The sequence below is a fragment of the Mustela lutreola genome, chromosome 2, assembly GCF_030435805.1.
Source record: "Mustela lutreola isolate mMusLut2 chromosome 2, mMusLut2.pri, whole genome shotgun sequence".
In the NCBI taxonomy this organism is placed as follows: domain Eukaryota; kingdom Metazoa; phylum Chordata; class Mammalia; order Carnivora; family Mustelidae; genus Mustela; species Mustela lutreola.
The window spans coordinates 177,094,564-177,120,932 of NC_081291.1; the positions used below are offsets into that span (position 1 = coordinate 177,094,564).

Below are 26,369 nucleotides of genomic sequence, written 5' to 3' on the forward strand. Positions count from 1 at the left end.
GTGCCCCATATCTTTTTTTCACCATTTTCACTCACTATATATTCTCTGCAACCAGCCTTCCTTTACTCCAAACTAAGGAAAAGAAACAAAACTATTTTCATTATTCCTGTTTGACAAAACATATGGAAACAGTAATTCTATAAACCTATGTACATCATAATAGGAAACAATCATATCTTAATGTTTATTTTTAAAGAGTTAAATAGACTTAAGTCACTAAAACTACTCAATTCATTTGAAGCTTGCAAATAAGGCAGCCATAGCCCTAATTCACTAAGCAGATTCACCTAGTTAGCTATAACTTCAGAGATTACTTCTCTTATTAATGTGCAAAATAATTAAGAGGCTAGTTCTCATTTCCCAGAAAAAGAATTTATAAATCTGCCCCATACTAGAGGTTTAATTCAGTCATATTTGATCAGTTTCTTTTTTCTTCTCATGTCTTTGTTTGCTGGTAGAGGAAAACAAATGGATTAAAACTGGTCCTCAAGTTCTATTTTTATACTTTATCTTGAAAGTATAGCACAAAACATTTATTTTTTTAATAAAACTTTACCTGACAAATAAACATTAGTTTGAACTACTTTCGTTAAAACACAGGCATGCAGAAATGAAGAACTAGGAGGTTCTTTCAGGAAAAACACTGAAAAAATCAGATTTCATCTGGCCTTCCCATCATCACTTGAAGAATTGTTTGGTAGTTACATCATCAGGAAATAAAATACTATCCTCTGAGGACCCCTACTCTTTACAAAAAGGAAAGAGGAGGTTTGAAGTCTAAATCACCCCCGGGGATATCTCAAAAAAAAAAAAAAATCCCAAAACCAAAAAAAGCTTCTGGCTCCCTCTCTCGCCTCCCCCCAGCAACCAAAAAAACAAATGTAACAACAATGTATTTACAAAAGTTTAAACAAGAATACAGGATGTGCATTTAAGAATCTGAAGCAATAGCAAGAGCTTTAAAGCCCTAGAAGGGAAAAAAGTTACTAACGGATGGACCATGACCCCCAGTGACTTGGTTAGCCAGGCAGAAGGGCGCCGGCGTCCCGGGCCCGCCGCCCATTCCCTCCCCGCAGGGAGCCGGGGACCGACAGTCCGTTCACACGGTCCGAACGTCGGCGGACCTGGGGCGCATTGCCGCTGCTGCGCCGTCACCGCCGTCGCCGCGGATCTGGCTGTCACCCGCGCCCCCACCGCCTGCGCCGCACACGCGGAGTGCCTTATAAGGCAGCGCAGTGACGTAACGCCCTTAGGTCGGGCGCGCTCAGCGCCCCGCTCGCATTGTTCGGGCGACTCCCGGAGCGCGCACAGCCCGCTCGCAGCGCCGCGAGAGTGCGGCCCCCTTCGGTCCCCGCCCGGCCCCGGCGCAGGCAGCTCAGGTAAGCCCGGGAGAGCCGCTCAGCTCCAGCAAGGGGCACTGCTGTCGGAAAGCCAGGCGGACTGTAGGTGTCTTTTAAAGTTATCAGCATCACAAACTGCAGACAGGTTTCGAAAAGCGCGTCCAGTGAACCCTAGGTTCAAAACCTTTTCAACTCACACAAAACTTAAAAAGTTTACTCTGATAGAGAAAAGAGATTTGGGACTTGATTTTAAATGATGAGTGCTGGTGGATGACTACATATTACAAGCTCTCTCCAAGTGAGCCACAACTGAATCCTGCCTGTGTTCAGAAATCTTTGGGAAAGGGTGGTGGGAGGGATATATTGTAATACCACAACTAAATCTGATCTTATCTCTCCTCGGACTTGAATTCCCTTATGTCTAACAAGAACAAAGTGCCAAACACTACCAGATGGTAGTGGATTTATTAGAGCCTATTCTCACCCCCTCCCCCTTTGTGAATTTGCATATAAAAGACTAGAAATCACTGTTAGAAATATATCCTGAAATTAGGATGAATGTAACATAAAAAGCTAAGCGCTTTTTAAGCTTCAAAAAAATCCTACGAACTCTAATCTGTCTTAAAAAGCATTTGTCACTCTGAACATGGACGTAACTCTCATAATTTTGAGTTCCAACTTTTTATTTCAATCAGTGGATAATGACAAACTGCACTGAAAATTAAAGATAATGCTAGTTTCTCTAGAGTAATATTTTGGACAATAGTTTGTTATGTAGAAATGCTCATTTAAAAGGTAAAGTCTGTAGAAGAATTTTGGTGATCAGTGGCATTCTGAACTTTAAGTTATATCTAAACCCTGAACAGGCTATTTGCTATAAATGAACACTTAACCATATGATATTGAACACCTGGATGAACATCTGCATATTTTACTTTACTTTTCAGAATAAAAATTAGCAGAAGAGTTAATGAAGAAAATATACTATGTCACATTAAAACACTGGAATAGGAGATGAAAAAATCATTTATCATCAAACTTTATTTGCTCTAAACATATACTGTAAAATAAAACTTAAGAAATGTATCACAATTATTTCCCTTTTTAAATAGCCTCTTTATTTTATTTGTCACTTGAAACAGCATTTTCTATATGCCCCAAATTTGGAATTTATCTGTGTTTCTAGTAATTCCTGTGGTTGAGTATTTTAAAACATATAATATTGGTGCCTATTACTTCTGCTTCATAGGAGTTTTGTGTTTGCTAATTTTGTTTGGAGCAATGCAAGATTTTGGTTTCGGTATTCTAAAACAAAAATTGTATGTTATTTGGTCTGAAGATAGGCTATATAAACTGCAGGTTAGTACAGAAAAGGAGGATTTCCCTAAAACTGTTATTTCAAATCTAGGGAAGCCTACCATAATGAGAAGAAAGAGTGGCCAACACCCAGGTCACTGTAAAGTACGTAATATGCAACACAAAGTTGCTTATTTGATATAGGCTGTAATTGGAAATGGAAAAATTCTTGCTTTGGTAAAAAGGTATTCCACTCTTTGGAACTTATGGAAGAGGAGGGAAACAAAACCCACCAATTATTGTTTCAGTTATACCCAGAGTGCCATCTGTACCATAAACTATAGTTCAACTGGTGAAAATCATAACCTCTATTAAATCTTTAACAGCTGTGTTTCCCAGGGTCTGCACTTTATTGTTTTAAATAGGCAAGCATAATTTTTTTTAAATCTTTAAGTGACACACTTCAATATTCCACACTTTCTTTCCATTTATTAACTATAAAGCATGGCTTAAAGAACAAATCACCCATTAAGACCCTTTTAAAACTGAAAGTTAAACAAAATTTATCATGGATACATTATCACACAGTGGGCTCTCTGAATAAGCATTAGTCCTTTGGACAATCTATATGATAGAAAAAAACGTTTTAGTAGAATGAATATAAATTTTTATGTTTCCAAATGAAGCACATAGTAATTTTATGCTTAATAAATTCATTTGTCCTTTTATGGCAATTAAACTTCAATGTGAAGCAATGGTATTTTTGTGATATTTTCCTAATGCTGTGAAGAAGTCTATAGAAAGAGCCAACATGAAAACACAAATCAAGCTCTGAACTTCTTAGTTTTCAAGTCCAGTTGCAATTCCCATAAATTTACTTTCTCAAAAGGCTGTGAATTTTGTTTTAGGGTTCTTTGCTGCTCCTTCCCTCCCCGCCCCCCAAAATTAACTGGTAATAAATGGATTTTGAGGTGAAAAGTGAAAATGGAAAGAAAACCAAGAATAAAATCCCTTTTTTTCCCTCTTAGGTCATGTTCTGTCTATATCTAATGTTTCAGAGCAACGTGAATGCTTTTACAAGGTGAATAGAAAAAATACAGCCTTCTCTTTAAGGGGAAAAGGAAGGGAGGCAGGAAGAGAACTATTTATAAAAACTGGATATTGTGGAATAATAACCAGAAGATGTAAAGCAATATTAATCTCAACCTGCTTCACGTACTGAAATCTGTTGTTCACATAGTTGGTCACTATATTAGAAAAAATTTGACACATCTTACCTTATCCTCTTGAGTATATCATTAATTTTAAATGGTTTTTGAAGTTTATTTGTCTTTGACTACGAATGTAGATTCAATGTAATCTGATTGGCTACTTTCTGTAAATTATGTTTTAAATAAAGATTTAAAGATGAAGAGACACTGCATAAGCGGCTAGCATCACACACTTTAAAAGAAATATTTCTGTGGCTGCTTCTGCCATCACTATAATATCTATAGGCCCACCAACTCAATCACTTACATTTAATATGGGCTTATCAGTTTCTTCCTCGAATGGTAGGTGCACTAATTCCTAAAGGCACATCCCAACACTGTTGTAAGCCCTCCTACAGCCTTCTTTTTCTTAAAAAGCAGAGTTGAGATGATCTCTCCCTGGCTTTCTTCTGTACTAATACTACCTCTGATTGGGAAAGCTGAGCAAAACAAAAGTGGAAAAAACTCTCCAAGGAAAGTCCCCTGGTTCTTTCTCAGATATGGGAGAAACATTCCCTTTTCATGCTTGTTCTCTCAGATGCTTTAGCAAATTAAGATAGGACAGGAGCAGTTTTAATTCTGAGCCCCCAAACAGAGAATGACACATTAACAGTCTGACCATCTCACATTGCTACTCCCTACTGGTTCTAAAATCAGATTAACTCTTAAACAGACAATTACTATTTTTAAACGATAAACATGAGGAATGCTGTGTGTGTGTGTGTGTGTGTTATGGGGGATAAGGAATTATGTAAAGCATTAGGTATGTAAGTGTACCATTAGGTCAGGTTAAGGTGTAGCCAAACCCAACTTCTTGATTTTTGTTATAACTTCTGATTCTAGCCTAAAGGACAGTTTTAGCAGTAAAAAAGAACATAAACACTCAACTCCACAGATGTGAGTTTGAGAAGAAACTTCTTAAGTTTTTCTATAAGGACAATGGGATCCCCAGGCCTCAGAGAATGTACACACACTCTCTCTGTCTCTCTCTCTGGCAAGGAATGTCCACAGAGCTTTATAGCTAGAAGAAGCCTGCCATCTGATCCAAATGCCTCACCTTACAAAAGAAACTGATGTTCACAGTGTGACTTGGCTCAGAGAGTTACTCAGAAGCAGAGCCAGGGCCCCCTGCATTCTTGAGCTACAGCCTTTGCTTTCTCCTTAAATTAGTTCTAGAAAGAGATGAGGGACGAAGCCCCAGAAAAAGCGTTGGCACTGGAGGTGTTAATTTGGATATAAAACCAATTTTTAAAAAAGGCAGAAAGGTTCAAAGTATTGTTAATAAGTATAAGCAGTAAGAAGGCAAGGGGAAAGAAGGGAGGTGAAAACCAGTAGAGTTCAATTAAGCTATTACAATGGAAGGGAAGTGATAAAAGGAAGACAAAGAAAACAAATAACTCCACCTAAAGGTCCTGGGGGTGTGGGGCACAAAGCTCACTCTGCTTAGAAGCTGAGTGACTTCCCAGAAAGAATGTATGCTCTGTGTCAAAGATATTCAGGTCTGAACCACAACTTGATAACTTACTTCGATCAGCATCTTCCAAGTAAGCATTCTGCACTCTTCATACCTCCCCAGCTAGCAGATTCCCTTTCAAAACTCAGTGACTCAATGCCTTTAAAACAGCCTCCTCAGGAACTGCAGACTAACTAATGAAGGTTATAAGCTGTAACTAGAAACCAGATTACCTTTTACAAAGTATACACTTTGATTGTGAAGTTTTCGTGGGTAGTTCAGTGACTCTGCTAGGTTTTACAAAAAAGGAGTGATTTTTCTGTAGTTTCAGTTAGCTAATTCCAATGTCAATCTTTGAAGCCAGCAGAGGGCTTGTAACTCTTCTTCAGCAGCAAAGATTTACTGAGTATCTTTCAGGTACTGTGCTAAGCACAAGGCAGGACAACAGGCCCAGCAACTAATTTCTCCATACACCATAACATGTCACTACCCCAAGTTCACCTACTAACACTCACAGGCATGTCTAAGAAGCTCTTGCACAATGCTCCTGTACCTGTTTTTTTTTTGTTTTTTTTTTTAATGGACTGAAAAAGTGACATAAGAAAGACAGGTCAGCTATACATAAAAATTAAGTGAAGGTGAACAATGTGGGACTCCTAAAGAAAAAACAAAATCAATCAGAACAGAATCAGTCTTCAAGCTTGCTTGTATATTTACTGATGATACCAAATTGGCATGGACAAATAGTGTTATCTCTGTGGTTAGACTAAAGAGTAGAATAATGGTTCATAAATCCAAGTTCCACTCTTTTTTTTTTTTTTTTTTTTTTTTTTAATTTTTTTTTTAAAGATTTTATTTATTTATTTGTCAGAGAGAGAGAGAGTGAAAGCGAGCACAGGCAGACAGAGTGGAAGGCAGAGGCAGAGGGAGAAGCAGGCTCCCTGCGGAGCAAGGAGCCCGATGTGGGACTCGATCCCAGGACGCTGGGATCATGACCTGAGCCGAAGGCAGCTGCTTAACCAACTGAGCCACCCAGGCGTCCCAAGTTCCACTCTTTTTGTCTCTACCATAGCCTTGGCTCCCACAAACCCCCAAAAGGAAACACTCATCCAGCATAAGCGTATCTCAATACTGGGGAAGGATAGAATAAGGAGCAGTAATCACTAAGGGTATTCTCTTTAACTGGAACCGAAGACTATATAAAAATACAAGCTACTGGTCATATCACTACAGAAAAATTAGCCAAAGAAAATGGGAGGACTCTGAGGGGAAAAAGTCCACTCTTAAGCACAGAGAAAAGATTAACAAAACTGCAGTATTTGAGCCTGTGAGAGCACCAAATCACTGCACCAAGAACAGCCTCAAAGATGAGGTCAGCCCTTCAAGATGAGTGGCTCAGACAGAAGCAAATCTGCCAGACTTACTATATCTCATGGCCTACCAGTCTTGGAACAAAAGTTTAAAGGTAAACTAAGTTTTTCTCCCTCTTTTATTTTTATTTTTATTTTTTTAAAGATTTTATTTATTTATTTGACAGAGAGAAATTACAAGTACACTGAGAGGCAGGCAGAGAGAGAGAGAGAAGGAAGCAGGCTCCCTGCTGAGCAGAGAGCCCGACGTGGCACTCGATCCCAGGACCCTGAGATCATGACCTGAGCCGAAGGCAGCGGCTTAACCCACTGAGCCACCCAGCCGCCCCTTTTCTCCCTCTTTTAAAAATTCTTTCTTAATAAAATTTTTTAAGTGAACCAAAACAAAAAACAAATATTTGAGCAGAAATCAGAGAAGGAATGTGAAAGAGTCATCACATTTGGGCTGACAAGACTTAAGTGACTGCTGCTATTATATGTGAAGAAAAGGAGGTACTTTTTGGCCTAGAAGCTTGAGAAGGGCAGAGAAAGTTCTTTCTTGCTAAAAACAAAGGGCCATGTAGTGAGATGCTGTTCATGTTCCTTAGCCTTAGTTTGTTAGTCTGTTAATTGGGAATGGAAGAGGAGGTAAATCACTCTGTGGAGTTTTGTGAGAAGTAATTTGTTGTGACTAAAGGGAAGATTATTTTTTAAACATAATATTGATTCATTTATTATCAAGATAGTTAAACACCTGTGTTACTAAAAGAAATTTTTTTACTTACTAAAGAGTAATTTTTTACTTACTAAAAAGAAAATTTTTGAGGTTGCATATTATCCTTTAGGTTTTCATGGAACTAGATAAATGGGGCAGACAGATCTTTCAGTGAAAGGTGAGAAAAATTTCTTGTCAAGTGATTTGGGGTTCCACTCAATTCCCCTAAAATTATGCTTCACAAGATTCTTCTTACAATTCCGTAAAATTCACTGGGCTTGGTAAAGATGCAAAGAATCACAAGCAAAGTTAAGATTCTTTGGGGGCCTTCCCTCATCTAGACTTTATTTAAATTTGTCTCCAAGTGAATTCCTCATTTTACTAAAGGGTTGTCCTTCCTCAGAAGTGACAGGAACAAGAGGAACAAATCTTTACTACTTCTTCTGCTCTAACAAGGGCAAATTCTGAGTTATGCTTCCCTAAGAAAATGGTTCTTCTGAACTCTCAATCATTTGGTCATCAAGTACATACTGAATGCAAACCTATGTTGGGGATACAGAGGTACCAAGTCCTTCACAGAGCCTGGAGTTAGTACAAGAGCAAAACTAATACCCCAAAACAAATTAGAAAGTGATATAAAACAATATAAAGTATTTGTGTCACAAAACTTGTAAGAGCTTTGGGGACTCAGAAAGGGGGCATCAGCCAGACAAGTTAGGGAACAAACATTCAAAGAAAAGATAGGAACTGAAATGTAAATGGAAGGTATTGAATGGAGCATTCCAAAAAGGATAGCAGATATATTCCTTGGAAGTCTACCATGGAAAGGGAATCTAAGGTTAAATTAAAAAAAAAAAAAAAGGCTGAAACCAGGATCCGAACATCCAAACTATGATTTTTAAATCCAGTATATGGCCTTCAGACCAACCTGGACTTAAGTAGAGAGGACGCCATCTCCTTAAAGTGAAGATTAAACGTGACAATAAAGCACTTGGCACAGTGCAGGACCCAGAGTAGACACTCAATAAATGGTACCCATGATTCTTCTAGTTATGCCAGTCTGCCCACAAGGATGGTGCTCCATCATCATGTAGGCTATAGATAGGGTTCCATCAGGTTGAGGCACAAGAGGCTGCCTGAGCACAAAGAGAAGGTGCTTTGTAGGATGCAGTCTGGAAGAGCTCATGTTCTCTTATACCCAGCCATAAAGTGAAGTAAAGGGTTAAGCCTTCTGGAGAGAATCCATGTGTCTAGTGCCTAACCTCAGCTACTCTGAAAAGTGAGGTTATCTTTTATTCTGATTTCCCTGCTAGAAGGGAATCCCTCTTATGAGAAACCCACATGAACTTTCTAAAGGGTGTTTAGTCACCTGAAATAAGAAACAAGTTGCTGAGTAATTAAATGACCAAAAAGCAAAAGGCTTATTAAAAGCTAGCCTAGGATCTCCCTGTTTTACTTCAAAAGTCCTACCATGTCTGGGTGGCACACAAATAAAACAAATGGGTAAGACAAACCTTACAACATGGGCTGAAGAGCCTATATCATCACATCCTAGCCACAGACAATAAATCCTAATAGTCTAACTATTAGGACTCTTAAGTACGTCTTCCTAGGTGTTAATTTTTTAGTTTTAGCGTACTTTCAAATTTAGCATAACATTTTAAGTGTCAGATACTGAAAAGATTTATTTTACTTTCATAGCATACTTAGATAACCTTGAATGACAGTACTTGACATATAAAGAACGAAAAATAAATCTGAATCCCATGAAATTCCAATTAAGGTCCCATGTAGTTATGAACCATTTGGACCTTGATAAGTCAGAAAATCTCTTCTGATGAAACAAAATACACATTTTTTAACATATGAATTTGCACACAATGCCGTACAAAAAAGAAAGGAGGAAAGGAGTTTAAAGGTTGGTGGGGTTTTTATTCTGTGGAACTGATATCTGAGCATCATTAAAGGCTTTGTAAACCTTACAGATCGAATTATATAGCTTTCCCAATGTTGTAGCTGAGGTGATAGGCAGATAAGATAAGGCAGAGTCATAGAGCTAAGTCAGTAGCACATTTTGGTCTAGCATTCCCTGTACATTAGAAACACAGCTCTTCTGAAGGTGGCTTTTCTGTTGTTTGAAAATTGGGGTTTGCTTTTCTCTTTGTTTTTATTTGTGAACAAGTGAACTTTGAAAATGAAATCAGTATTTTCAAAAACACTTTTTTCAATTACTGCAAATCTGAAATAGTTTGACCTTTCTTAAAATTCAAATTACAAGGTCAGATATGGACAGAGTATCAATGAATGGGTATTCATATAGCATATATACAAGGTTTATGACATTCTTTTTTTTAATTCCGCCACTAACAGATTTCTCACAGGGATAAACATAACTAAATGGATGAAATTTGCTGAGGAGCAAAATCAGTAGCAGACCTAAAGCCGGGGGAAGCAGAGTGTAAAGTCACTGCTTTCACCTCTAGCAGGTCTGTTGCTAACCACTGTAGTATCTTGATTGAATTGCCTCTTACTACATAAGATTAATATTCTCTAGAACACATTCATCTGAAAAGAACGCAACTTAAAGAGATAATAGGATCAAACTCTGTGTTCATGGATTCTGTCTTCTCAATACTTGGGAATGGTAGGAAAGGAAAATCTAACCCAAATGCTTAGAACTGTCAGTTGGGGAAAATTAAACAAGGCTTAGATGGCCAAAATAACTTTAGTTTTTACAATGCACACAGGGGATGCAAAACACAGACCACACACACACACACACACATACACAGACACACACAGTCATTTACATTTCAAGGGATTCTAGATTAAAATGTTCCCACCTGTCTGTAATTAAGCTTTACATACAGCCCATGCTCTAGCTCTTTAAAACATCATGGACAGGGGCGCCTGGGTGGCTCAGTGGGTTAAGCCTCTGCCTTCGGTGCAGATCATGGTCTCAGGGTCCTGGGATCAAGCCCCCATCTCATCTCTGCTGAGCAGAGAGCCTACTTCCCCCTCTCTCTCTGCCTTCTTGTGCTCTCTCTCTCTCTCTGTCAAATAAATAAATAAAATCTTAAAAAAAAAAAATCATGGAGAGAAACCAGTCACCCTCATGAACTAGAAAAAGTGGGTGAGGGGAGATGGAGGATGTTCACTGTGGTTCATGATCTAATTGTTTGCTCAGGAGGAAGCCAAGCCAAGCATCACCTTCATCCTCCAATTGCCCTGACCTGTTACTACTATTTGGTGCTATCAAATGTTCATAGTTCCTTTGCTCCTTATTTTCTGATCTACTATAGCTAAAATGGAAGGTGTGGGGTGGAATTCTCTAGGGATCAAAATGTTTCACATTTTACTCTTGTGGCTCCTATGTAGCCTGTTTATCATGGCAAACTGTGTGACTCAGTAGTCACAATAAAATATAAGCCTCCGTTGTTGTGGTTTCTAAATTTCTGAAGTTTTAATTTCCCACTAACAAGTTAGGAAACGTTTGGTTTCCCAAGCATACCACGTTAGCCACTGCCTCTGTAAAGGCAGCCAGACTACAAGGAGGTGAAAACCAGTGAACTCATCCATTCTGGCACAAGGCTGCTCTCTGCTTTGGCCTTTTATGTTAAATCTGACAAACTGAACACCAGTGAATTAACGTATGAAAGCCAAAGAAGAGAGGAAAGCCTTTTTTTTTTTTTCCCCCCTTAAAGACTTACAGGAACTAGAGGCTTAAAAAAAATATTTTTTGGCTCAGAGTAAGATTTGAAAAGGATATAATCTTTGTAACTTTTTAAAAGAGAGAAAATACAAGAAAGAAAAGCAACCTACCGAAGAATAAGTGTTTAGAGAAAGGAATTATACTAATCTTCCAAAACACCTATTTGCTATAGCTGAATGAAAATAACCCATGATCTGGGAAGAGAAAAAAAAAGGGGACTAATGGAGATTTTAAAAGTTCTGCAGCTGTATCAGAATGCTCTTCTAAAGAATCCATGTCTGTTTACCTCAATCCACTAAGACACGTAAGAAACAACCAAATATATATGAATTCTGAACAATAAGAGAAATACCTATAAACATTCTTAAAAAGATAAAGCAAATGCACCCACACTTTTAAGGGTATATGGTATTATGCCCTTGAAGTTTGCCTGAGAAAAAGGCTGCCTGTTAAAAATATTTTCCGAGAACTTTAAGTTCCTTGAAATGTTCAACGGAAATGGTATTTATGACAAACCCTCCTCCTCTGGGGAACATGAGATATTTTTACTGGCAAAGTCACAATTTTTTAAACCATCCAAAAATATTTATGAATTTATGCCAAGTGATTGAACTTGCTTTATTTTTACAGTAATTAAGAGAATATTTATTAATGTCTCATCATCAAGGCTCAAAGTAATCATGAACCTATACAGAAATACTGTGACAAAACAAGATTTTAAGTGGCAGTGATTTTCTATACCTTTGACAGACAGACTGTTACAACACAATTACTGACTAGAGAGGCTGGGACGTAATATATATGCAATAGGAGCTGTGGATGTATGTCTTGGTGATGAGAAACAGTATTTGTTAAAAAAAAAAAAAACTGTACTGGCATTCTGGTTCTGCCAATTAACCAGCAGAACCTTTGACAAATTATCTAACTTCTGAGCCTCAGTTGCTTTTTTTGTGAAATGAGGACAATTAACACTTGCCTTCTATGATTGTTTCCAGGACTAGCATGGTACATGGCATATAATAATTGCTTAATAAACAGTAACTTACTCATTCACTGTAGAGGGAAGTAACTACTTATGATGTGTCTACTGCTTATAGTTACAGCCTTAATCCTTAACACAGTATTCAGTTCAAAAGCAGAATAGGTATTTGTTCAAATATTTATTGAATACCAATTAAGTACCAAGTATTGTTCCTGAACTAAAAATATAGCATTGAATAAAACTGACAGTAACTGACTAGTTATTGAGTAAAGCATACACACACACACACACACACACACACCCCTACCCACTTGCATTAAGTTTACATTCTAATAGGAGAGCCAGCCAATTAAATAAGTAAAATATAGTATAGATGGTACTAGATGAGATGAGGGAGTTGGGTGGATCCTTGGGGAAGTAACCAGTACATAAAACACAGGCCCTGTTGTGTTCAAGGAACAAGGAAGGTGGTGTGCCTGGAGCAGAGTGAGCAAAGACAGGAGTCAAGAAGCCAAGGTGGGGTGTGGGTGTACAGGAATGAACAAATGAACACTAAAAACATGGGATGGGAGAAAGAGGAAACTCTTTCAAGGTCAGTACTCTTGGCTTTCTAGCATGTAGTCTGATTTAAGTGTGAAGAACACAAGCTTTATAGTCAGTGTTCTTTGGTAATTATTTAACCTGTCTAAATTCTAGTTTTTTTAGTTAGTACCCTCATCTATAAAATGGAAGTAATACTTCATAGCATTGTTATAAGGATTAAGTAAGATCAAGTGGCAAAGAGTAGACCTTTAATCGCTTGTCTTGTTCTATAAGCTAAATCCTACACTGGATAGTAGTTGGGAATTGGAGTCTTCCAGTTTCCAGTTCCAGGGTTACCATGATAATGGCCTTGCATGCTATGCAATCTGCCTGGGCCTCAGTTTCTCAACTAAGAAGATACAGATGCTACACACAGACATTTTAAAGACAGATATACAGTAATCAAGGTGCTGTTGTAAAAATTATAATAAAATAATACTATTACAATTTATCTTAAAATTATCTTTTATATGAACTTTCTTTTATTTTAAAAGTTTTAAAACAGCAAAAGTATATGATTCCCTCTATATTATTTGATTTTAAAAAGCCTACAAATTTTATTTCTTTAGCATGAAGTTGTGAGGATTTTATTTAGCAGTGATGCTGATTTTTATTCCTTTTTCCTACCCCTGCTTAAGAATCCTGATGTAATGGAAAGATCTCTAAGAAAATGTTGAACTGCAAAAATCAATGTGATAGAGGAACAGTTACAGAATGCTATTTCTTGTATAAAGAAGAATAAGAATCTTTATTTATATTTGCTTGTTTACTCATATAAAAACATTCTAGAAATACCTATAAGAGAAAATATGTACAGTGGTTATAGGTTCAGAAAGGGGTATGGGCAGATGAAGGATGAGGTGAGAGAAAGATACAATTTACCTTTTAATATACATAGTTTTAAACACGTATTATATATTTAAGAATGCCAATCTACCATCCAAAACTGAAGTTCAGACTTGGTTAGAGTTAAAACTGAGCAAATTAATTACAAAGTTAATTATATAATAATATGAAAACCTCAAACAACTTGCTTCTCAGACAATTCGGGTGTTCTTCAACCTATTACTTTATATAAAGTAATATATATATATATATATTTTTTTTATGAATTGCTCAACAAAAAACATTATAAAGCATCCTCAGTAGTCTCTCCACATTTTTCACGAGAGAAACTATACCTGGCAGGAAGCAGCATATACAGAAAAAGACTGTTCCCTCCAGGTCGGCACCAAGTAGTCAGCCCACACTGTCTCTGAGTACCCAAGTAGACAAGTCTAAGAGTATCTGATCCCAGCAAAGAAGGTCATGTTCAAACTCCAGGAATGAAGAACAGGGGTAAGATGAGCAGAACATTAGATGGGTTTGGAAAGGTGAGCTACTAGCATCCATTGTAATATGCTGGCATTTCACTGAATGATGCACATTCATGACATTATTCTTTACCATGAAGGGAGAAGAGCTGTGGCATAGATCTGTAAACCAAAGAGAAATGGAAAATACTGGCTAATCCCACATACACTTGAGCAGCAGATTATGAAAAGCACTGTGAATATCAGAGACAACTAACAAAGATCTAATAAAAGTTTCCAAAAAAATTACCTATGCCCTAAAATGGTCATTCTCCACTAAAAATGACTTTTGTCCCCAGGTTTTTTGCAATGTTGGGGGACATCTTTTGGCTGTGACAACTGAGTTGGGGATTACTGGGTTATTCCAGCATTGAGTAGGTAGAGGCTAGGGATGTTGTTAAATATCCTACAATGTATAGGACAGCCCCCATAACAAAGAATTATTCAGACCAAAATGTCAGTGGTGTCAAGGCTGAGAAATCCTGGCCTAAAATGACAGTCAATGTGCTAACTATGTATGTGGCTGAAAAGATCCATCAATGGCCTGAAAATAAATCACGGTAAACAGATTAGGTAATCATATCTTTCACTCTAGTATGCATTCTGACTCTCTCCCCTAGGTGACTCCTACTTTAGTCCAGACCATTGTAGCTGAGGTACTCTTCTATTTTGCCTCACCAAGACAGTTTCTTACTTCTAATAGCTGATACACATTGTGACAGGTAGAATGCTAGGAGCTTTTATATGGATTGTTTTACTTAATCCTCAGAACAACACTATTATGAGGGAGTCTCCAGTATTATCCCCATTCTACAGATAAAGTGAGATTCATAGAAGTTAAATTGCTTTCTCAGTCGTACTAGATAGAAGCAGGAAAGCCAAGATTCAACTCTGGCTTGAAAAATGAACCCCAGAATCTGGGGCGTAGGCACTACCCTACGTCCCTTCTATTGCCTCTTTTCCACTGATGCTGCATCACTGGCAAGTATACTTGCTCCCTGTCAGGTATCCTGCCTGTCCCTTTCTACTCTGCTACCTGGCAGTGTTTACTGCCATCTACTGCTAGAGCAGTAGAGAGGACATGAGCCCTATCCTAAAGAAGGCTACCTTGGGGCAAAAGGCTAAGATTTAGAACACAAATCAGAAAGAGTACAAAATCAACCACAGAAAGAGGGAGGAAGGAGTGGAAAGAATGATAAAGTGTTAGGAACAAGCCCAATATTATCACCACCATCACCAACTTAAACTTAAAGGCAGCTATGTATGCTGTGTCCCAGACAAGGCACTGTGAATAATACAGGAGCAAACTCATATCTGTGGCAACCCAAGGCATCACCTGCTAGGTAGTTTTTTGAATGCTTCTCTGTAGAGAGAGAGAAAGCAGCAAAAGGAAGCCATCATGGCTGTCGTTAGCCCAGGTAGGCCTTAAAAGATCAGGGAGATGTCCACCTAAAACTCAGTCAGCTAATGACCTGAAGTCTCAATCTGATGAAAGACTGGGCTAGGGATTTTTTTGGATGTGTATGTTTTTGTTTTGTTTTTGGCATAGTAGCAATCGAAATGAAAAGTCTGAAAAAGAGAAAATGTTAAAATAGTGATCTGAGGGATCTTTTTCAAATAATTAAGAACCTCATTCAGAGTATGTAAGGGGGTAAGAACACAAAAAGAAGAATAAGCTCCTTAGTGTAGCAGTGTATTCGCAGTTTTTTCAAAGCTCCTTCTTTATAGCTGTAACATATTCAAAGCAAGGCAAAAAAAAAATCCATTTGGGTAGATATTTTTATTAATATGAAAATTAAAATGGGGGGTGGAGAGGCATCAGATCAATGGTGTTAAATGAACATACATCATCCAATGGTTCTTTCTACAGAAAGCTCCTTAACTGACAATAGAGCACTAAAGAGATAACACATAAATCAGTTTCTAAGTAATTAGAACAGATTATATGTGCTATCTCTATCATCACTTCCATGTTCTGATTTCCTCTCTCAGGCCTAAACTGAGCACTTTTCAAGTCCGCACCTGGCCCTTTGATTGGGCGTGGAGTCTTTTCTAACCCAGATTCTATGGTCTCAAAATGAAAATACTCTCCTTATAGCCTTACTCTCAAAGCTCTGTGCCTGTGAGCTCTCAACGTGGCCTTTTTCTGGTCTGAAACCACACCTTTCAGCAATTTTTCTTTCTAGGGACATTGGGTCCCACTCAGTGTCTTTGTTTTTTTTTCCCTGTTTTTAAGAAAGAGTGAGATTTGCCCCAACCCCTGTCCCTCTGTCCAATTTGAGGGTTTCACAGGCTCCTGTAAGGATCCTGTTTTTCTGCTAAAGGCTCACAAGCTCCTTATAATTAACAGGTCATTTGACTATTTTCACCTTACTATTTCACTTCCTGTAATCCCTGGGGATCCAAACAAAATTGTTCAGATAATGCAAAGTCCTGACTCACGGTGCCCCATTTTTACAATATATTCCTCTGACACCAGCTAAAACCTCCTCTGTCACTTCATGCCCCAATTCTTGTTTCACAATGAAGGAAAGCAGTAACTCAGCTTGCTGGATCTGGACCCATTTATGGTGTCTCTAAATGATCTCAGTGATGATGACAGGATCTTCAATAATAAGGATATAAAGCAGACACAGATGTACACTCATACTCAGCTAGCAGATGCCAAAAAAACTGTTACTGTTCTTCTAGATCTTGCTGACCAAGTCAAATGAATGGAGCATTACATTATGACTATGGTATGCTGTAGCTGTAATTTTTTAAAGAACCTCTGACTTGTGAGAGAAATAAAAGGAAGTAGCATACATTGAATAAAAAAGACTGGTCATAGCTATTTTTATGAGTGCTCCTAAAAATCAGACTAAACAGTGAAAAGTCCCATTGAAAAAGGGAGTAGAGCAAAGAAACATAAATTACAAGCCTGATTATCAAGAACCTATCTCAGCCTAAGGAAGCTTTCCAAAAAATTGCATATAATTACTCTGCAAACTGTTTAGAGCTCTGTGGTTATTTAACTATGAATGTAGCTGCTATCAATGCAATGTGACAATTAAAATTATATACTAATAAGAGTTGCTGAAAGACATGGTAGAATATAATCATAACCACACTATTAAAGTCTAGCCATGAGAGCAGATACAAAAATGAATAAATCAGCGTAATGTACATAGTTTCTGCTTTAGTGATTAACATTTAAGTCAGGAAGAAAACATAATGTATTAAACTAGTTCTGAAAGAATAAAAGCAAATATAGAAACCGAGGCCCATCAAAGTGAAGTTACACACTTAGGACTAGAATGAACAATATTTCATATATCCTAAGAAAAGATCAAATAGAATTTGGTATATCACACCATGTGTTTGTTGATGGGAAACTACTATAAGGTATAACCAGAGCTATGAAAAGTATACAGGTTTCCAGGTTTTGACAGAAAAAGGGAAACTGACAAATAACAAGCATGTTATCTTGCACATGGTAGGTCATCACTGTAACGGCTTCATAAAGATCTGAAATTAATTAAATGTCAGCTGACTTGCATAGCACTGTGGATCGATGCATTTTAAAAACCAGGCAATTCAGTGGTTTCCATGACCTTATATCAAATTATGGTTTCAAACAAAACACAGTGTTTTAGGGAGACAGTTTTGTCATTTAGGATTTTTCTAAGAACTGAGAGAGAGGTATTGAAGGCAGAGGATCTTCTATCTATCCAAGGTAGGGAACAAACAACTAATTTTATTAATGATGGAAACACTGGAGCAGTGACTAGGTCTGTGAATCTGGATGAAGTGAAGGGCTCACTCACTGCAGAAGCTGACAACCCAAACTAGAGGCTTTTCCAGAGAAAGACGTAATTGTCATTTATGCTTCAACTGTCTATCCTCGAGAGAAATGGTTCTCAAAGTGTGGTCCCTTTCAAGAGCTCTGCAAGTTCAAAGTTATTTTTACAGTAACACTATCTTTTTCACTCTCATTCTCTTACAAGTGTACAAGGAGTTTTCCAGAGACTACATGATGTTTTGTGATGTCACTGTTCTGACAGGTTACAGAATGTATAAAAAAGAACTGAGACCAGCTGTCCTCAGTTAAGCCAGACACTGGAATTTGCAGAAACAGGAAACAATGCAACACTTCCCACTTAGTTTTTTGGTTTGAAAAAGTTATTTTTCATAAAACATGTTGGTATACAATGGGTTATTATTTTTAATGAATAAATACACAAACATTAAAAAAATCTTAGTCTGAGTTTCTAATATAGTCAATATTGAAAAATATAAATCATATAATCAAAGCTCTTTAGAGTCATCAATAATTTTTAAAAGTATAAATGAGTCATGAGACCAAGAAGTTTGAGAACTACTGCTCTGGAATCTTTACTGAATTGCACTGGAACTATCTGCTCATTCTTCCCCGACAGCCTACAGATGCTTTGAGAACAGGAATGAACCCTCCCCTGTTCATCTCAGTATAGCTCCAGTACTAACTACAGTCCTTTGTTGTTTGCAAATTAAATGAACAAGTCTTGCCATATTCATAACATCAAAAACTTAAATTCAAGATCCAGATAATAAATACAGTGGAGTACGTATCTCCTAAAAATGACAGGTGAGAAGGTAAGCAGACTCTGAGGTTGTTCTCTACTTACTTCTTCAGCTAACAGAAGCAACATAATGCCATTAATGGCTTGTGGAATTGGTTTTCTTTCTTTTTTTTTTTTTAATTTTTTATTTTTAATAAACATATATATATATTTTTAAAGATTTTATTTATTTGTGAGAGAGAGAGAGAGTGCACAGGCAGACAGAGTGGCAGAGGGAGAAGCAGGCTCCCTGAGGAGCAAGGAGCCCGATGCGGGACTCCATCCCAGGACGCTGGGATCATGACCTGAGCCGAAGGCAGCCGCTTAACCAACTGAGCCACCCAGGCGTCCCATAAACATATATTTTTATCCCCAGGGGTACAGGTCTGTGAATCACCAGGTTTACACACTTCACAGAACTCACCAAAGCACATATTCTCCCCAATGTCCATAATCCCACCCCCTTCTCCCAAACCCCCTCCCCCCAGCAACCCTCAGTTTGTTTTGTGAGATTAAGAGTCACTTATGGTTTGTTGGTTTTATTTCTTGATAATCACCGTACATTTATTTATATGGGCCAGGTGTCAAAAAAAAAAAAAAAAAAAACAACTGGAAAAGAATCTGGAAAAATAGAAACAATTGATATATTAGGGTGGTCAGATTATAGATGAATATTTCCTTTCCAATTTCATTTACTGTTGCTGATTAATGTTACTTGTGTAATATATTTGTCCAGCAGAGCTCTGGACTCTAACGAAAAAATAAAAGAACTGCTCCTTTGTTTGCAGAGATGAAATAACCAAAGGAGAGTGAGGGGCTTGAGGTGGACATTTATCACCAATCTCTCTTGTCAACCAAGCAAGCACATACAGTTCTAATGCAGGAATCTGAAAGAAGAGATGTTGCAAAAGTCTTAATTCTTTCTGAAAACACCAATGGGAAAACCATTTATACCTCATTTTCTTAAACACTTGAAACCATGCACAGAGTAAACACTACAGCATCTTCTTTTAAAAAAGGAATAAAATTATTCAGAGCAATACTACAATATTTCCAGAGGAAGGTATATTTGTTCATTCCTTCATTCATTCAAAAAACACTCATTTGGGTAAACAAATAAAACAAACACTTCATACCCTTCACATGTAAGGGGCTTTGTGGCAGACATATTTGTAGAAGAAACAAATGAATCAGACATGTGCCCAATTCTTAAGAGGCTTATATTTTAGTAGGGTTCATTGTAATGCAGATAAGACAAAATCAAAAGTGTTAAAAATTATAAATTATAATGGGTATCAACATTAGAACATTTTAGACAAACCATCTGTTTCATATGTGTTATCAATAATACTTCATTTGGTGTCTCACATAGAGGAGACAAGATATAGTCACACATGTGTGCTGACATATGTGTATGTAAATAAAAACTAAAAAGACCCTCTGAATGTGTAATTTGTAATAAAGAACCAACCTTATGGTTAGTACCAAAGAACATTCAAGATGACAGATGTGATATTTTTTAAAAAACAAGGAACTGGTATTGCACATAACAACAGTGATAAACCACAATAAGTTATAACAGTTCTAAGCCATAACAGAAACTCTAAAGAAAAGCTGTAATGAGACACTGCTTTAAGCTAGTTTGGATTTAACTACCTCCATTTGTGTCCATAAAACCAGCTTCCACAACCTGTTTTTATTGGACAGGATTCGGTGACTATTCCTATAATCCTGTGCTATCAGTACTTGAACATGAATGTAAGTACTCCAAGACAATAATCTTCGAGACTGGGGTACACCTACCCTGAGGGTACACAAAGACTTTCCAAAGAAAGTGTCTGTGCTCCCAGCTCTGCACCAATCCTTTCAAAACAGTCTTCCAACTTAAAATTTTACCAAATGCATCTTCCTGGGCTGGAAACTTATCTGGAGCACACCGCAGACACAGGGACAACTACAGAAAGACTTACGCCTCAGAGTCCCATGAAAGCAGCACAGCAACAGCTTCAGAACCACTGGGGGAAGCAGTGCTTGTTTCTTTCTCTGGGAACAACTCAGGGCAAGCTGCTGTGCCTTATCCCTTTTAGGAGTAAAATGGTGACCAAAGAGATACGTATTTACACATTTACCTAAGTTGAGAAATGAAGTCAGACTATTCCTGAATATCTGATTTAGGTGACTGGTTTGCCAAGGGTGACGTTTTAGATTTTAGATTATATGGCAAATGTTAATATATATCTTCTGCAGTTATTTAAACCTTGAGTACAAATTTGTAGATGGCAGCTTTAAAATGTGTTTTTTTTTTAATTTTTAAAGATTTTATTTATTTATTTGACAGAGAGAGAGAGAGAGAGATCACAAGTAGGCAGGGAGGCAGGCAGAGAGAGAGAGGGAAGCAGGCTCTCCGCTGAGCAGAGACCTTGATGTGGGGCTTGATCCCAGGACCCTGAGACCATGACCTGAGCTGAAGGCAGAGGCTTAATTCACTGAGCCACCCAGGTGCCCCTAAAATGTGTTTTTAAAAGTCATTTTAGAATAAACTATCAGGAAATCCTTTTAGAACTATCAGAAAGATCAATTAAGGAAATCGTCCCATTTTATAATAGCAACAAAATGAATAAAATGAAAAAAATACTTAGAAATAAATCTAACCAAGGAGGTAAAAAAAAATCTGCAGTGAAAAATGTGAAACACTGATTAAATAAACTGAAGAAGACATGGAAATAAATAAATGGAAATAAATGGAAAAATATTCCATGTTCACAGATTATAAGGATTAGTATTACTTTACAAAGCAATCTACAGATTCAAGGTAATCTCTATCAAAATCTCTATGGCATTTTTCACAGAAAAAAAAAAATCCTAAAATATGTATGTAAACAAAAAGACCCTGAATAGCCAAAGCAATCTTGAGAAAGAAAAACAAAACTGGGAGCATCATGAACACTGATTTCAACTATATCACAAAACTACAGCAAATAAAACAGTACAGTACTTGCATAAAAAGTAGACACAGACATCAATGGAACAGAAAAGAGAATCGAGAAAAAAAAAACCTAATATGGCCAATTAAATTTTAACAAAGGAGCCAAGAATACACAGCAGGGAAAGGACCTCTTCAAAAAATGGTTCTGAAAAAACTGGATATTCACATATATAAGATTAAACTGGACCACTATTTTATATAACACACAAAAATCAACTGGAAATGGATTAAAGATTTGAATGTAAGACCTGAAACTATAAAACTCCTAGAAGAAAATAGTGGGTAATCTCCTCCCTATCGGTCTTAGCAATGTTTTTTGAATTTTATGCCAAGAGAAAGGAAATGAAAGACCTGTACTCCAAAACTATAAAAGATTGATAGAAGAAATAGAAGATGACACAAAAAATGGAAAGAGATATTCCATGCTTATGAACTGGAAGAACCAATATTGTTAAAAAGTCCGTACTGAGACACTTGGGTGGCTCCATCAGTTAAGCATCTGCATTTGGCTCAGGTCACAATCCCAGGTTCTGGGATCAAGTCCTGCCTATCAGGCTCCTTGTTCAGTCAGGAGCTTCTTTCTCTTTCTGCTTGCCTCTCCCTCGCTTGTGCTAGCATTCTCTCTCTCTCTTTGACAAATAAATAAATAAATTCTTTACAACAACAACAAAAAGTTCGTACAGCCCAAAGCAATCTACAGATTTAATGCAATCCCTACCAAACACCAACACTTTTCACAGAATTAATACCACAATTTGTATGGAGTCACAAAAGACCCTGACCAGCCACAGCAATCTCGAGAAGTAACAATAGAGCTGGAGGTATCACAATCCCAGATTCCAAGATCTACTACAAAGCTATAGTAATCAAAACAGTATGACACTGGCACAAAAACAGATACACAGATCAGTGGAACAGAATAGGCCAAGAAATAAACCCATACTTACATATGGTCAGTTAATCTATGACAAAGGAGGCAAGAATACATAATGGAAAAGAGAGTCTCTTCAATAAATGGTGCTGGGAAAACTGGACAACTTATGCAAAAGAATGAGATTGGACCATTCTTTTATACCATACACAAAAATGGAACTCAAAATGGATTAAAGACCTAAATGTGAGACATGAAACCATAAAACTCCTAGAAGAAAACATGGGTAGTAATTTCTCTGACATCAGCCATAAAACATTTTTCTAGATATGTCTCCTCGGGCAAGGGAAGAAAAGAGAAAAATAAACATTGAAACTCTGTCAAATAAAAAGCTTCTATACAGCAAGGAAAACTGTCAACAAAACAAAAAGGAAACCTATGGAATGGGAGAAGATACTTGCAAATGATATTTCCAATAAGGGATTAATATCTAAAACATATAAGGAACTCATACAACTCAATAGCAAAAAAACCCCCAAATATATTAAAAAATGGGCAAGGAACCTGAACAGACATTTTCCCAAAGAAGACATACATATAGCTAGCAGGTATATGAAAAGGTGCTCGACCTCACTAGTCATCAGGGAAATGAAAATGAAATATCACCTCACATCTTATCTACTGTCAAAAAGATAAGAGGTAACAAGTGTTAGCAAGGATGTGAAGAAAAGGGAACTCCTGTACACTGTTGGTGGGAATGTAAATGGAACCATGGAATGCAATATGGAGGTTCTTCAAGAAATCTTTAAAAACTACCCTTATGATCTAGCAATCCCACTTCTGGGTATATATCCTGAAAGGTAATGAAATCACCATCTCTGAAGAGATATCTCAACTCTCATGTTCACTGCAGCATTATTCACAATAGCCAAAGTATGGAAACAGCTGAAGTGTCTGACAATAGATGAAGAGATAAAGAAAATGTGATGAGATGGAATATTATTCAGCTTTAAAAAAAGAAAGAAATCCTGCTATTTGCAACAGCAAAGAGAATCTGGAGGGCCCTACACTAACTGAAATAAGCCAGACAGAGAAAGACAAATATTGCATGGTATCACTTACATGGGGATCTTAAAAAAAAAAAAAAAAAAAAAAAAAAAAAGGCTGATTTTTATATAAACAGAAAGTAGAGAGGTGGTTGCCAGGATGGGGGCGGGGGCAGAAAACAGGAAGAAGGTGGTAAAAGGGTATAAACTTTTAGTTATAAAGATGAATACGTTCTGTGGATCTAATATATAACATGGTGACTACAGCTGATAATCCTGTATTGTATAAGTGAAATTTGTTAAGAGAGTAGAACTTCAGCATTCTCACACACACAAAAAGTGAATATGTGAGGTGATGAATATGTTAACTTGGAATCCTTTCACAATATATACACGTATATATGTATGTGTGTGTGTGTGTATATATATATATATAAAATCATGTTATAGAATTTATATATTTTATAGTTTTGTCAATTATACCTCAATAAGCTGAGAAAAGGTAGATAATATTTGCTAAATGAAGTGCTATGACTACACCATATATGAACAAACTAGTTGTACATAATAAAATTATTTTAGGAGATAGAAGAGCAAACATTTAGAAACCACTGCCCTATGAGATATGAACTAAAGAGAATTCAAACACAATGATTAAGATAATTTTTCTTTGGGTTGATAGTTTCTCCAACACAGAGAATGTTTCTTGAAAAAAACAGTGTATGTGGACCAGGGTGAGGTAATAGTTTGTGTTCTTTCCTGGAGAGATAGTGTGGCATTGGGCTTTATACCTTCCTGACATTCCTGAGCTTCAATTTTCATGGTGATCCAAATGAACCTTAAATGTGAGAAGCACTGGTAAAGAAGAGGCCATTTGTAGGAAAGATATAATCACCAGATATATAAGCAACTCAGGTGGGAACTTTTTGATGCACCTGCTTAACTAAAGCTGAGTAAGGCAAAATAATGAAGAGTTTAACCCTAATGATAGACTGACATATATAAATGTCCCTAAGCACACAACTCCCTGTCCTCAACTAGGGAGTTTGTTGCCCCAGGAAGCACTGGGCAACGAAAGTCCAGAAACATTTTTGGTTGTCACAAATGGGGAGAGGAAGGCTACTACTGGCATCTAGTGAGTTGATACCAAAGATGCTGCTAAACATCTTAAAATGCACAGCACAGCCCCCACAACAAAAAATCATTTGACTCAAAATGCCAATAGTGCTGACTATAGAGAAACCCTAGCATAGATTATGCAAACATCCCTACTTAAAGGTGTGTTAACTGGAATTGTTCATGAAAAAAGGAGCAATAATTTGACTACACAGCTCTGAGGGGATGAATTTTATATCTGGGCATTCTGCATCTCAGGGTCTATGCAGCTTTCAAGACTATGTGTACCTTGGCTAAAAGCTCTCAAAATCATTTTTCTGCTATTTCTAGCAAACTCAAGAGTCAATGATAATCTGTATTAGCATATAAAATCAGTCAGGATCACTGCCTAAAACCTGTTACTATGTGAAGCAAAATAATGGAGACAGAAAATTAAGGTACTATTTCATTTAAAACCTAATCCAACTGAAGAAGAAAGCAGGTATAGGGCCCTTAACTCCATACCCTCCTTAGCAAAAGACACCAATAGTCTATACCTTCATTTTCCACGTCCACAATCCCTTGTTTGCAATTTCAAAAAGCTAATAACTATGCAATATTCTTTTCTAAATTGTGGATGCACTTCTTACCTGAACTCATCATCTGGCAGCAAAGTCTGAATAGAGGCGAGGCTATTCATTATCTTAATTACCCCACTTAGCGTAACTATTCACAGGGTTCACTGCAGAAGTATTCAGAGGTTTGCTTAGGAGGTGGCGCCACAGGATTTGCTGGAGCTGTATATATGACAGATGCTCCTTACTGCCCTTCTAAAATTTGAAAAGCTGTAACTTTGAAAACATTTGGCTTCAAAAGTTTTGTATACATGATTTATGGACCTCAAATGACTAAAATCCAGTCAACAGCAAATATTTGCTGAAAGTATTCATATACATTTGAAGAAAGAAAAGACACGCACATACACAAATCCCTACATTAGTAATTAGCAGTATGACAATCAGTTTATTTAGGGCACTGTGTAAAAGTCAGGCTTGCAGCTTCAAATCCTACAAAGTCCTGCTAACTCTGCATAGAAATGCCTTTCTTCAAGTCCATAAACTAACCTCAAACTCAAATTCAGCCTTCTTGGTAAAAAGCAAGAACAGTGAATGATTTAGGGTAAGCCCCTTGACTATACCAGAAGTGCTAGCTCCTGAGTTGATGGTTGGGAGTATAACTCTTTCTGCATATAAACTCTTACTTCCCTCCCAGACAGGCCTTACCTGACCAGCCTGTTGACTGTCTTATGGTGTGCTCATGGGACTGGCCCACAGAAATAGCAGGTTGTTAGGAAATAAGTAATAAGGAATTACTGAGAGCAAATGTACTAAAATTGTCAGTTTTATATGCCTACCTTATAGGATGGGGGATTGGGAACAAAAGGGGATGCCAGCTGATTTCCAGAAACCATCAAAAAGATACTTGGCCTTGGAACCATGGTGGAAAAAGATGCATCATGCTTGTTGCCAAAAACAGTGAACGCAATAGAAACAATTCAAACTTCTTCATCATCTTTTTTTGCCAGTTATAGCTCTGCCAAGGCTCACTAATCACCATTCAGTTCTTATGCTTTTTTCATTACACTGTCAAATAATCTTCCCTCTTTTATATCCTAAGAAAATACATGTCCTTCTCCTGAAAATGAAATAGCACATTGTATTATTCAGTAAGTTGAAAACAAATCCTGAAAAGTTTTTGTG

At 37.2% G+C, this 26,369-nt stretch overlaps 2 protein-coding genes across 9 annotated transcripts in view; one reads left to right on the forward strand and one right to left on the reverse strand.

The window, feature by feature from the left end:
• The window catches only part of CMSS1 (cms1 ribosomal small subunit homolog), a 383,625-nt gene that overhangs the window by 324,937 nt on the left and 32,319 nt on the right, over positions 1 to 26,369 (reverse strand). The window lies entirely within an intron of this gene.
• Positions 1 to 26,369, forward strand: part of FILIP1L (filamin A interacting protein 1 like) — a 113,525-nt gene that overhangs the window by 61,662 nt on the left and 25,494 nt on the right. Inside the window, exon 1 of one of the 4 annotated variants that reach the window (XM_059164360.1) lies at positions 1,240 to 1,379. The exons of the other annotated variants lie outside the window; for them this stretch is intronic. The gene's annotated coding sequence lies outside the window, so the exon portion shown is untranslated. Of the gene's footprint in view, positions 1 to 1,239; positions 1,380 to 26,369 lie in introns of those variants that run through there. 4 annotated transcript variants of the gene reach the window in all.